Below are 11777 nucleotides of genomic sequence, written 5' to 3' on the forward strand. Positions count from 1 at the left end.
AAGTCAGGCTCTTGATTCAACACAGGGTGGCAAGGCATTTTCTTTCCCTGCAACTTCAATAATAAACACATGTCAACTCCCTATACATTTCTACACTTTCTTCGGTGGTGCTGAAGATGGAATCCAGAGCCTTGCTCATGTTACGCAGGGCTGTATTTTGCATCCAGTATGAGAGCAGGACTTCAAAACATACATTGGTCAGGGCATCTTGCGACTGGGCAGTCTAAAAGGACTCTGAATTCCTTTATTGATTCTTTTACATGCCATGCCACACATTTTTTTTTTTTTTCTGCAGAACCGGGAATTGAACTCAAGCCCTTGCACTTGTCAGGCAAGCGCTTGTGAGTTATTATATCTTCTTGATTCAATTTTGGTAATTTGTACCTTTCTAGGAATCTGCCGTGTCTTTGATTCTGTGAGAATAAAGATTTTCAGAGTAGCTATTGATGTAATTTCCACAGGGTCTATAATAATTTTGCCCTTTTTATTCCTGATTGCTTGAATTTGAGTTTTTCTTTCCTCTTTTTGATGAGGTTTGCTAGGCGCTTTTCAGTTTTATTTAAGCTTTGAAAGAACCAGCTTTTGATTCATTGAATCTTTGTATTTTATTCTTTGTCTCAATTGCATTAATTTCTGCTCTAATCATAATTTCCTCCCATCTTTGGGCTTTGGGCTTGGTTTTCTCTTCTTTTTCTAGAAACTTGAGGTGCAGCATTAGGGTTTTTATTTATTCTTGTTCTGTTTTCCTAATGTGTGAGTTCACCGGTATAAATTTCCTTCTAAGAACTGCTTTTATTGCATCCCACAAATTCTAATAAGTTGTGCTTGAATTTTCATTGAATTGTAGATACTGTTTTATTTCTTGTTTAATTTCATCTGTAACCCATTGATTGCTGAGGAGGGTGTTATTTAGTTTACATATGTTTATGGGGTTTTTGTAATTTTTTTGTCATTTCCAGTTTCATTGCACTGTGGTCAGATAATATGTATGAGATGATTTCTGTCTTCTTGCATATACTTAAGCATGACCTATGGACTAGTATGTGGTCTATTTTAGAAAACGTCCCATGTGCAGATGAAAAGAATGTGTATTCAGATGTGGTTGGGTGGAACACTCTGTATATGTCCACTAAGTCCATTTGTTCAAAGGTGTGGTTCAGTTCTGCTACCTCTTTGCTAATTTTTTTATCTGTTTGACCTCTATCTTTTTGGGGTAAGGGGCTGTGAAGGTCTTCTGTTAAGATTGTGTTATTGGATATTGGATTTTTTCATTTCCATTAAGATTTGTCCTATATAGTTGGGTGCTCCCATGTTTGATGCATACATATCTATGACTGTTACCTCTTCCTCTTGTATTTTTCCCCTAATCAGTATGTAGTGGCCTTCTTTATTTCATTTGATAATTTTTTCTTTTTTTTTTTTATGTATTTGATACAGGGTCTACAGGCTGTTCAGGGTCTCACTACGTAGATCGTACTCATAGTGATTGTTCTGTTTTCAGCCTCCCAAGGGCTGGGATTACAGGCAGGTCCAGTCTCAATTGCTGTCTCAGCACTCCCTGGGGCTGGGGCCAGCACAGGAGGCTGGGAATAGAGCCCCTGCTGCTGTGCTCTGCCTAAGCAGGCACTTTAGTCTGCTGAGCTATCTGGCCAGCCCTTCGTTTGATAATTGTTGGTTTGAAGTTCAGATTGTTTTCCAACAGGATTGCTACCCCTACTTTTTTCTGAGGTCCTGGGGCATGTAATACTGTTTTCTGCCTTTGACTTTTAGCCTCTGAATTTCTTCATTAGGTGTGTTTTTTGTTTTTCTTTTTCTTTTTTTTTTTTTTTTTCTTCTGTATTTGGGAGAGCGTCTACAGGGTCTCACTACATAGATCAGACTTCTAGTGATTTTCCTGTTTTCAGCCTCCCAAGTACTGGGATTACAGGTATGCTACCACACCCAGTCTCAATCGCCCTATCAGCATGTCTTCTGGGCGGGATTGAACCCCAGCTGCTGCACTTTGCTTAAGCAGGTGCTGTAGTCCGCTGAGCTATCAGGGTGGCCCTAAATGAGTTTCTTGTATACAGCATATTGGATTTTGCCTCTTAATCCACTCTGCCTATTTCTTTTAATTGGTGAACTGAGTGAATTTACGTTGATGGTTACAATTAAGATGTATTGACTTATGTTTGACATGTTATTAACTGCTGTTGGTTATCTATTTTTCTCCTACATTTAACTGTTTGCCCTATTTGGTGAGTTCTTTCCATTCTCATTCATGGAGTTGTGTTCATTTTGATCCCTCTCTAGAATATCTTTTAGTAGTCTGTGTAGGGTTGGCTTGGTCCTCATGAATTTCTTTAGTTGTTATTTGTCATGGAAGTATTTCCCTTCTCCATTGAACTTGAGAATTTTTCAGGGTATTATCAGTCTGTGTTGAAATTTGTTTTCTTAGAGGACTTGAAATACTTTGCTCCATGCTGTATTTGACTTGATGGTTTGAAAAGAGAAATCTGCTGTTATTCTGGTGAGTTTTTCTTTAAATATGATCTGTTTTCTTCAGTAGCTTTAGCATACTGTTCTTACGCTGATTTCTGCGAATTTGATTATTATATGTCTAGGTGTCTTTTTAATTGGGTTGATGTTATTTGGAGTTCTATATGCCTCAGTTAACTCAATGTCAAACTGTTTCCCCATATGTGGGAAGTTTTCTGCTATTACCTCTGCTCATATTCTTTTTATATCATTTGTGTTGACTCCTTTCTCACTGATGCCTATGAGTCTTATGTTGTTCATCTTTGCATTGTCTTACAGATGTTGAATTATTATTTCCTGCATCCTAGTTGTTTTTAGATCTTTCCTTACCTTTTCAGTAGCTGCAACAATATCTTCAAGGTCTAAAAGTCAATCTTCACTTTGATTCAGACAGTTTTGTCACCTTTTAATTGAATTTTTAATTTCTTGAATATGTTGTTGCAAATGCTTCATGCATTCGTTTTCTATATTGCTCATTCAAGATCACATCATTTTTCTATTCTCTTATTTTTTCTCAATTTCTTCTTTAGAAACACTTAGTAATTCTTTTATTATAGTTATCATTCTTTTTTTACTTTGGAGATTATTTCTGATCTGATTTCCTCTCTATACCTTTCTGTAGTTGTTTCTTTATTTCATACATTATTATTTCAGAGATCTCGAGCATGGGACTTCCAATTTCTTCTATGCTAATGTCTTCTCTGTTTGTTCTGGGTGGGCTTGCAGCCTGAAAATGCATTTTACTACTCTTTGTCATTTTGTATAGCACTGTCCTCTGACCTTTGGTGTAGAGCTTTGGTTCAGTTATTACCTAAGCACCTACTGATATTACCCAAGAGAGATCACGTGGTCAAAGCAGTTATAGTTTTCTATTTACAGTATTACAGTTAGCAATACTAATAATGGGTAGTGAGATTTACCAATTGACAAATCTTTGTAATTAATGGGTTTGTATTTTAAACCTTAAGAGCAAACATTATGGTTGTATAGCTAAGTAGATACTAAATTTGAATTTGTATTTAAATTAGTTCCCCTAAGTACTGTCCGATCACCTCCCCTTTGAGGTACTTGGTGTCTTCCATGCAAACTAGTTCACCCCGATTACTTGTTGCCTCCTCTCTCGATTGGGAGAGAGAGATGCTCTTGTAGATCTGGCTCTAGCAGTGTGCTTCAGCTTACCAGGTCCAGATCTGCCAAGTTTGAACTCGTCCAGGTGGGCCTGGCTTGGGTCGGCTTCTTCCTACTGCTGGGGGAAGTGAACCCACTGTAAAGATGTTCAGCTCCTGAATTAGCTGACTGGGTCTTGTCCCGAGCCTCTCTGCAAGGAGTTCCGCCACAGAGTCCCACACTGGGCCTGTCCACTGAAGGGAGGTTCCAGTGGCCCATCCCACATGCTGGGCCTGTATGCTCAACTTTTTGAGAAAAAGATTTCTCTTTCATCCTGGTAATCTATATTCTAATTAGTGAATAAATGAATGATGAAGATAATAACATTTACTGACCATAGAGAGTTTTTTTGTTGCCTTTTGATTATACATAAGGACAGAAAGGGGACACAGGAAAACAGTTTTATTAGGTTTCTGAATTTTTAATGTATATTTTTGTTTTACATCAGTGCTTTAGGAAATAATTATTAATTTTAGTTTTTATTATTTTTTATTAGTCTATGTTTGCAGTACATAACAATTACATTCCTTGTGGGTGGGCGGTCTGTGGACAGAACACATCTTCACTCTTTTTACATTGCCTTTCCCATCCTGTCCCTCCAGCTCTTGGTCTCTCTCTTTGCCAAAGACCAAAATCCCTACTTCCTAATATCTTTTATCTTTATATTTTGGGTTTCTCATGTAAGAGTATGCATGCAGTTTTTGAACTTGTATGTCTGACTTATTTTCATAATATCCTTTCTCCTACAAAGGACTCAAGGGCAACCTTCCTTGTGGCAGAGGAGTACTCCACTGTGTGTAAACATCACATCTCCTTGATACACTCATCTGTTGATGAACATGGAGGCTACTTTCAAGATTTAGCCATTATGAGCTGTGCTGCTATAAACATGGGTGTGCAGGGATTGCTGTAATATGATGTCTTTTAACTCTTTTGGAAGACACCCAGGAGGGGAATAGGTGGGTGTAATGCAATTTCTGCTTTTAATTTTCTGAGGAATCGCCATACAGTGGTTGCACTAATTATATTCCCTGACTTAAAGAACCATATTCTTCATTTCCAAGATTTCTAATCACTTCTTTCTTCTAATTCCTGTTCTTGTGTTATGGTGCACAGGCCCACTTTTCTCTCTCTGATAATAAAACATTTAATGCTCACTTTAGGATATTACCATTTCAATTTCCTGGGATGTAAATGCTCCTTCTGTTGGGCTGTCATTTAAGGTACTTGGTTTCCTCCTGTTTTGTGATTTCTCTCTGAAAGCCCATTGTACAGGACAGTTTCTGCTTTCTTTCTTCATAGGACAATCTCTTTGGTCCGTCCCTGAGGTCATGCACTCAGCACCATACCTTTCAGGAACACCTGGCCCTCACCCTGGGGACAACCCTACCTGGTCCCAAACTGATAGCCAGGCAGGCATGTGGCACTTTTGTCACCATGCATTTGAGTCCTTCCACTGCCAGAGTTGCATTCTGTGAGTTGTGGGGAACCCCTCCACGCTTTCATCCTGGGGAAGGAAGGTGGTTGTGCTCCTGACACCATGGGCTCATGCGGCCTCTGTCTCAGTGGGAACTTGGCTCAGCAAGGAAGCTGCCACCTGTCCTCACTCATAGGTGCAGTTCCTGCTTCTCTGAGAGTAGCTTCACGATTTTAACTTCTGAGGTTTGATCATCATCTGGATGTGCTGGCCTGGCAGACACACATTCATTCTGGCCCCTGTTCCTGGCCCCAGCCAGCACTGTTGGCCAGAGCTATACTACTAAGTTTCAGGAACCCATCACCAAGGGCAGAATGTACTGGCTGACTTTGGGCAAGAATCTTAGGGTCCCAGACCATACCTGGAAGCTCATGCGTGTCAGCCTGTAACAGATGGCCTCCTCTGCCTCACGCCTACAGGAAGCCTGGTCCAGCTCTGACCAGAGGGCAGAGTGAAGGGTTGCTGGGGGCCTGACAGGGGATTCTAAAGTATGGAATGGCCTGCAGGGAGTTGTGCAGGGCCTCTAAGTCTCCTTCTTTCTCATCAGTGTGGTGGTCCATGGAGACTGTGGTGGGACACGAGGCAAGGATGAGGCCCTTGGGAGGAATCTGAGGAGAACTTCAGACCCCGTCTCTGTCGCCCAAGCACTTTGAGATGCCACCATTGGGCCATGATTTTGATCTGGGTCAGCCCCAGGTTCTCCACCCCATTCCAGCCAGACCACCACTATGGCTGTTCTATCTTGAAGCCAACCCCACCACACCCAGCACACATGTGACAGGTTTTTGGTGCACATAGGCATTTACTTGTCTATACTTCTGAGACTGAAAAAAGTTAAGCATGTAGGCATGTGTAGGCGTGGACATACTTGCTCAGGTGGCAGGGACCCTTGGGACAGGAGCTGCCCTTGCTCCACAGACTTAGCCCCAAAGGGGCTGCTTGCTTCTGTTGTCCAGGAAGACCCAGGGTGGGGCTGATCTAGCCCCACCTGTAGAGGCTATCTGCAGGTTGCCCAGCTAGGTAGAAGGGCAGATGCCACCTTAGTTGGAATCACTTTTGCTTGGTGGTGGTGTCAACAGCAGAGCCCAGACTGTCCTGGCCTTTTAGACTTTCTCGAATCAGTTTGTCCATGGCCCACTGTGTCAGCCATATCTCTCTTGTGATCCTAATCTTGGCCATATCTCTCTTGTGATCCTAATCAGGCTTCCAGGGTGCCACGTTAGCCAGATCCACTTCCTCAGTGACAGGCTTGGGCTTCACAGCCTCCAGCTGCTCCTTTACTTTCTCTTCCACTACTGCTGGGGAACCCTCCTCCTCTTCAGGTCCTCATCCTCCACAGCCTGAGCTCCATGTACTTCTCGCTTTCCTTCTCCTCCTATCAGAGCTGCTTGGTCCTCAGCTCCCCATCTTCCTTGTCCTTGCGCCTGATTTTCTCCTGTAGCACTTTTAGCTGTTCTTTTCTCTGCAGCACCTCTTCTAGCGAGCCCACATTGGCTGCCTTCTTGCCTGCAACCCACTCCCTTTTTTAGGAAGCATTTATAAAAATAAAATTTATTACTTGTATGTAACACTGCTGTCTTTTGACTGATACAATCTAGGAGTTGTGAGTAACTGAACCGTATTTGTTGACTTGTGATAGGAAACTGTAGAGTTAGGAAAACTAATCAGTCCGAAGCAAGCTCCAGGCCACTTGATGAAAGCTCCAGGCTTCTTATGTGAAATTAAATTATTAAAGAAAGGAAAATAGTTGACTGTCAACAGAGACTTGATTTATCTGATCTGAGCTTAGACTATTTTTCTGTTGTTGTTTTTGTTTTTCCCCCAACCCCAGCTTTTTAATTGACAAGTAATACTCGCATGTATTTATAGGGTACATTTGATATTTTTATCTGTATATTTCTTACAGAAAAAATGATACAGGCTAAGAGAGAACAAAAAATACAGAGAGAGAGAAAAAAAAAAAAAACTTTTACTATCCAGTTGTGATACACACCTGTAATCCCAACACTCTGGAGGCTGAGGTAGGAGAATTGCCCCACCAAGCTCTAGGCCATCCTGGGCTACAGAGTGAATTTAAGGCCAACCTAAAATATGTAATGAGACCCTCTCTAAACACATGCACAAATATTTTTACCAGTTTTGTGCTACACAGTATACTCTTACTAATAGTACTCTGTAGTACAGATCACTAAAATTATTAAAGCTACACTGGAGGCAGTGTAAGTGGAACTCTGTACCCTTTGATTAACGTCTTCTCTTTCTCATTCTTCCTCATCCTTTATCCAGGAATAAACAGAGTCTGGTTTTAAATTCTGTTCTCTGTGCGTTACTACTTAATTTTTATTTTGTTTATTCACATTCATAGGAACACATAAGTGAAAAAATATAGTAGTCCATAGTTTATTTTAAAAATAACTATCGGGGCTGGGGAGGTAGCTCAGTAGAATAAGCGCTTGCCTGGCAAGCACAAGGGCCTGAGTTCAATCCCTGGTTCTGCCAAAAAAAAAAAAAAAAAAAAGAAAAAAGAAAAAAAATATCACTTTCTAAAATGATTATCTGATTATTGCAGTATTTTTGTAATATGCTTGTTTTGTTGAGTCTGTTTTCAGTTGACATTATTTACTTCTGCTGTTGAACATGATTATTTAGTTCTTTGCCCTTACCATAGCCAATTGTCAGTCTCATAGTTACTTCATACTTTAGATTAAATCAGTATTCACCGTGCACACTGATTATTATAGGCACTATCTTCCTTTGAACCATTATTGTAATGTGTGCTTAGCTTTTTTCTTTCCTAACATTTTCTTTCCCTTGAAGATAATAGCCTTTCCTTTGCTCTAGTTTTTTTTTTTTTTTTTTTTTTTGTAATTTACTCATCGCTAATTTACACCATTGTCAGCTGTCTAAATTGCATGCATCTTCTGTTTGTTTCATGTTCCTGAAGAAATCTCTTCTGAAATCCTTTGACTAGGACACATTTTACCAATTATATGTTAGTCCTGCTGGAATCTTTATTTGCCTGTTTCTTGTATTGGGTTTCCAACTGCTTGATTTCTCTGGTGGATTTTGTGACACTTCATGTGTCTAAAAAAACTAAAAGGGCTTGTTATAAAATATTTACAAGCATATTGATTGCATATAAAATTCTAGATCAGAAATAATTTTTCCTCAGGATTTTGATCACATTGCTCCATTCCTTTTTAGTTTTGAGTGTTGCTATCAAAAAGTCTGAAGCAATTTTTTGTGTATGATCTGATTTTACTGACCAGAAAATTTTATTACTTGTCTGTAGTTTCAAAGTTTCACAGACCCTACTTTGTTTTCATTTGTTTGGTACTTAATAGGTCCTTTTGTTATGGGAATTCTTCTATTAGAAACAATTGTCTCTGTCAAGGACCTCTCTTTATACTGGGGATTAAACACATTGACACTGAGATAATCCCTAAGGCTGGGTTTAAACTTGAATTTAGCATCCTTCTATCTGGGGCTGATATTACAAGTGTGTGCCATGATGCCCAGCTAATTTTATTGTGTTACCACACAGTTCCCTTAGCATATCAGGTATATATCTCAGATTTTGTGTTAGAATTTAGAGTCAATAGAAGAAATTGAGAACATTATTTCATTATTTAATAAGACTAGAACCAAGAAATAACGGAGGAAGAAGGGACCTCATTGCTAGCAGATGAGGTGAGAAAAATGCTGTATGGTAGAAGTGGGTGGTGAATAATTCAAGGTGGCCAGAACAGAGTGGACAAAGGTAAAAAAACAAAAGTAGATGAGAAAACTTCACAGGTGGTGCTATGTAAGGACAAAGGCTTGCAGGGCACAGGATCCTAAAGCCATGGATTACCCACATGTGCTTTGAGACACGCTTTTATTTTTTCGTGGAAGTCCTGCAGCCATCCTAAAACTTGAACCTGTTGTGGAACAGATAGACCTAGGGTCAGTGGTAGTAGCATCAACTTAGAACAATGCTTTGTGGTGTTCTAGGGAAGACCTTTCAGCTGGTTGGCAACACCATTCAGTATGGGTGCTTAGCCCACTATGCTTTTGAGTACATTGGTGAGTTTGTGATGTGTTCTGGACCATCAGTGGAGCCTACCATTCAAAATTCTGATGTCACCTATGCAGAAAATCTCAGCTGACATTTTTATGGCATCCAAAGAGGTGACATTGGAAAAAGCCCGAATGATCTAAAATCAAATATTTGTTAAATAGTAATTGGCATGGAAGGAGACAAAATCCTCACCACTAGTCCATCAGATTTCTTTAAAAGCCATAATTATATGCCCATGGGCCATGTCTGGTTAAAAGGTGACAATCTACAGAATTCCACAGATTCCAGGTACTATGGACTGATGAAAGGGCACATCTTCTTTAAGGTCTGCTCTCTGAGTGACTGGGTTTCTGCGTGAGAGCCCCACTGGCCACCGGTTTTTCTGATGACTGACAAACGTGTATTCCTCCAACCCGATGACTATCTGCTGGGCTGGTGAATTTACAACCAAAGCTGAAGCCATTTATCTTACCAATAAATTATTTGCTATTTACTGTTTTTTTTTTTAAATTCTTAAACATAATAAGCAACACTGTGCAAGTTAGTTCAAAATACCGGCACAAAAATGTAAGGCACAGTAAGTTTTTCACGTAAATTTCATGGTAATAAGCATTTTGGGGAGGATAATGACTACCTCACTTTGGAAATTTTGGTGTGACAGGTCCAATAAAGCCGAAGAGAAATGCAAAAAAAAAAAAAAAAAAAAAAAAAAAAAAACAACAACAAAAAAAAAAAACCAAAAAAACTTCACAGGTATGTCTGGGGTAGATTTTGCAAAATATTTTGCAACCTACTATATGTTTTAAGTCATGGATACTGGAGGTCTTTAAGAAAGAAAGTAACAAATACTGTTTGTTTTTCAGGAGGTATGACAGTTGAATAGGGAGACAGGTTATCAGATCATACATGTTGTTGGTACTTGTGGTTTCCTAAGTAAGAATAAAAATCTAATGTCTTTGAATATGGCTTTACTCTTCTTTGTCCAGTAGAATTAGCAAATGTTGGTGTCCAGACATGGGGAGTAAAGATTAGAAAATCGTATGATTTCTCATATAAGAGCCTGGGATGAACAGGAATATTTTCTGCATTGGAAATAAAGTAAGATTATGTTTTAAGAAATTTATAATGTTTTTGGTCTTCAACATGCAAAATTTTTATATGACTTTATAGAATACAAGTAGAAATATCCATTTCAAATCTAGAAATACCTGTCAGCTACTCAGAAAAGAGGATGAACTTCTTTTAGGCACTGAAAATATAAGATATAAGAATTGAAGATTAGCTTAATAGTAACATGGTTGAAACCCAAAGGGTAGTTAAGATTATCTGAGGGACATGTTGAGCTCTAGAGGAAGGCTGAGAGGAGGTGAGTGGGAGAAAATGAAGCATGTAGAAGGTGGAAGGCTGCTGTCTTACACAATGCTTGTGTTTTCCTTCTACTTTTTTTTATGAAGCAATAAATAGATATAAAAATACTTAGATATGTGTAAATAATACCTTAACTACAGTAAATATTTAGCTTTGAAGTCTGTTTACCTCTCTACTGAAGGGATAACCAACATCCTGGTGCATTTCTCTTTTTTAGGGAAACTGGTGATCAAACCTCGGCCTCCTTGTATACGCTAAGCAAAAGTTCTGTCATTGAGCTATAAACCTATCCTCACTGAATTTTAAAGTCATTCTTTTGTTTTACTACATAGTTTTTGTATGTAATTTCTTGTTGTTTTACGGTTTTGAACTTAAAAAATAGTCACAGTAAATATGCTTTTGGCAACTTGATTTTTTTTAGTTAATTCAATAACTTTTCAGATTTGTTTTAAATTTATTTTAAAAAATCTCTGTCTCTGTCTGTCTGTCTCTCTGTCTGTCTCTCTGTCTGTCTGTCTCTTTCATCTGGCACAAGGTCTTGCTATGCAGCTCAGACTCATAGTGATCCTACTGTCTTAGCCTCCCCAGCACTGGGATTACAGGCCTGCGCCACCATGACCAGTTTTGGTGGCTGGCATAGTGTTCCTGGGGTTCCAGGGCCATGTTGACACAGCCCGTGGTACTGGGGATCAAACCAGGCTGCTGAACAATCTCCTCAGTCCAAGATTTATTCTTGATATTACATCCAGTTGTGATCAGTTGTTTTTGAATATTCCAGGCATGATTTTTTGATAATATTGTGAAAGGGAATTTTTTCTTAATTTTTGGGGGAGAGTTGTTGATTGGTAATGTATAGAAAACAATGGACTTTTATTGTGTTGTACTGCTGTTTATGTTTTTCCACTTTGCTTAATTTGTTTAGTAGTTCTTACCAGTTTTTAGTGATTCTTTTTGGTATTTTGGGATGATCTCTGAAAAAAAGCTTTTTTTTTCCTTTCCAGCTTGATTGCCTGTTGGAAATTTTTTAAAACTGTGTTTTTAATTGATGATATGTTTTCAGCTAATTGTATTATATCTAGACAGTATAATTTTTTTTCTTTTCAAAGTTTTATTGATAAACATATAGCAATGAGACAGTTTCAAATCAAATCGAAAGTACAGTTTCAACAAATAATACACTGCATACAT

General features: G+C 38.9%; 1 protein-coding gene and 1 pseudogene across 1 annotated transcript in view; both read left to right on the top strand.

The window, feature by feature from the left end:
• Positions 1 to 11777, top strand: part of Ap3s1 (adaptor related protein complex 3 sigma 1 subunit) — an 80232-nt gene that overhangs the window by 16868 nt on the left and 51587 nt on the right. The gene's annotated exons all lie outside the window — the stretch shown is intronic.
• On the top strand, positions 9136 to 9607 carry LOC105743408 (annotated as a pseudogene).

This window comes from Octodon degus, unplaced genomic scaffold, assembly GCF_000260255.1.
Source record: "Octodon degus isolate 3935 unplaced genomic scaffold, OctDeg1.0 scaffold00124, whole genome shotgun sequence".
Taxonomy (NCBI): Eukaryota; Metazoa; Chordata; class Mammalia; order Rodentia; family Octodontidae; genus Octodon; species Octodon degus.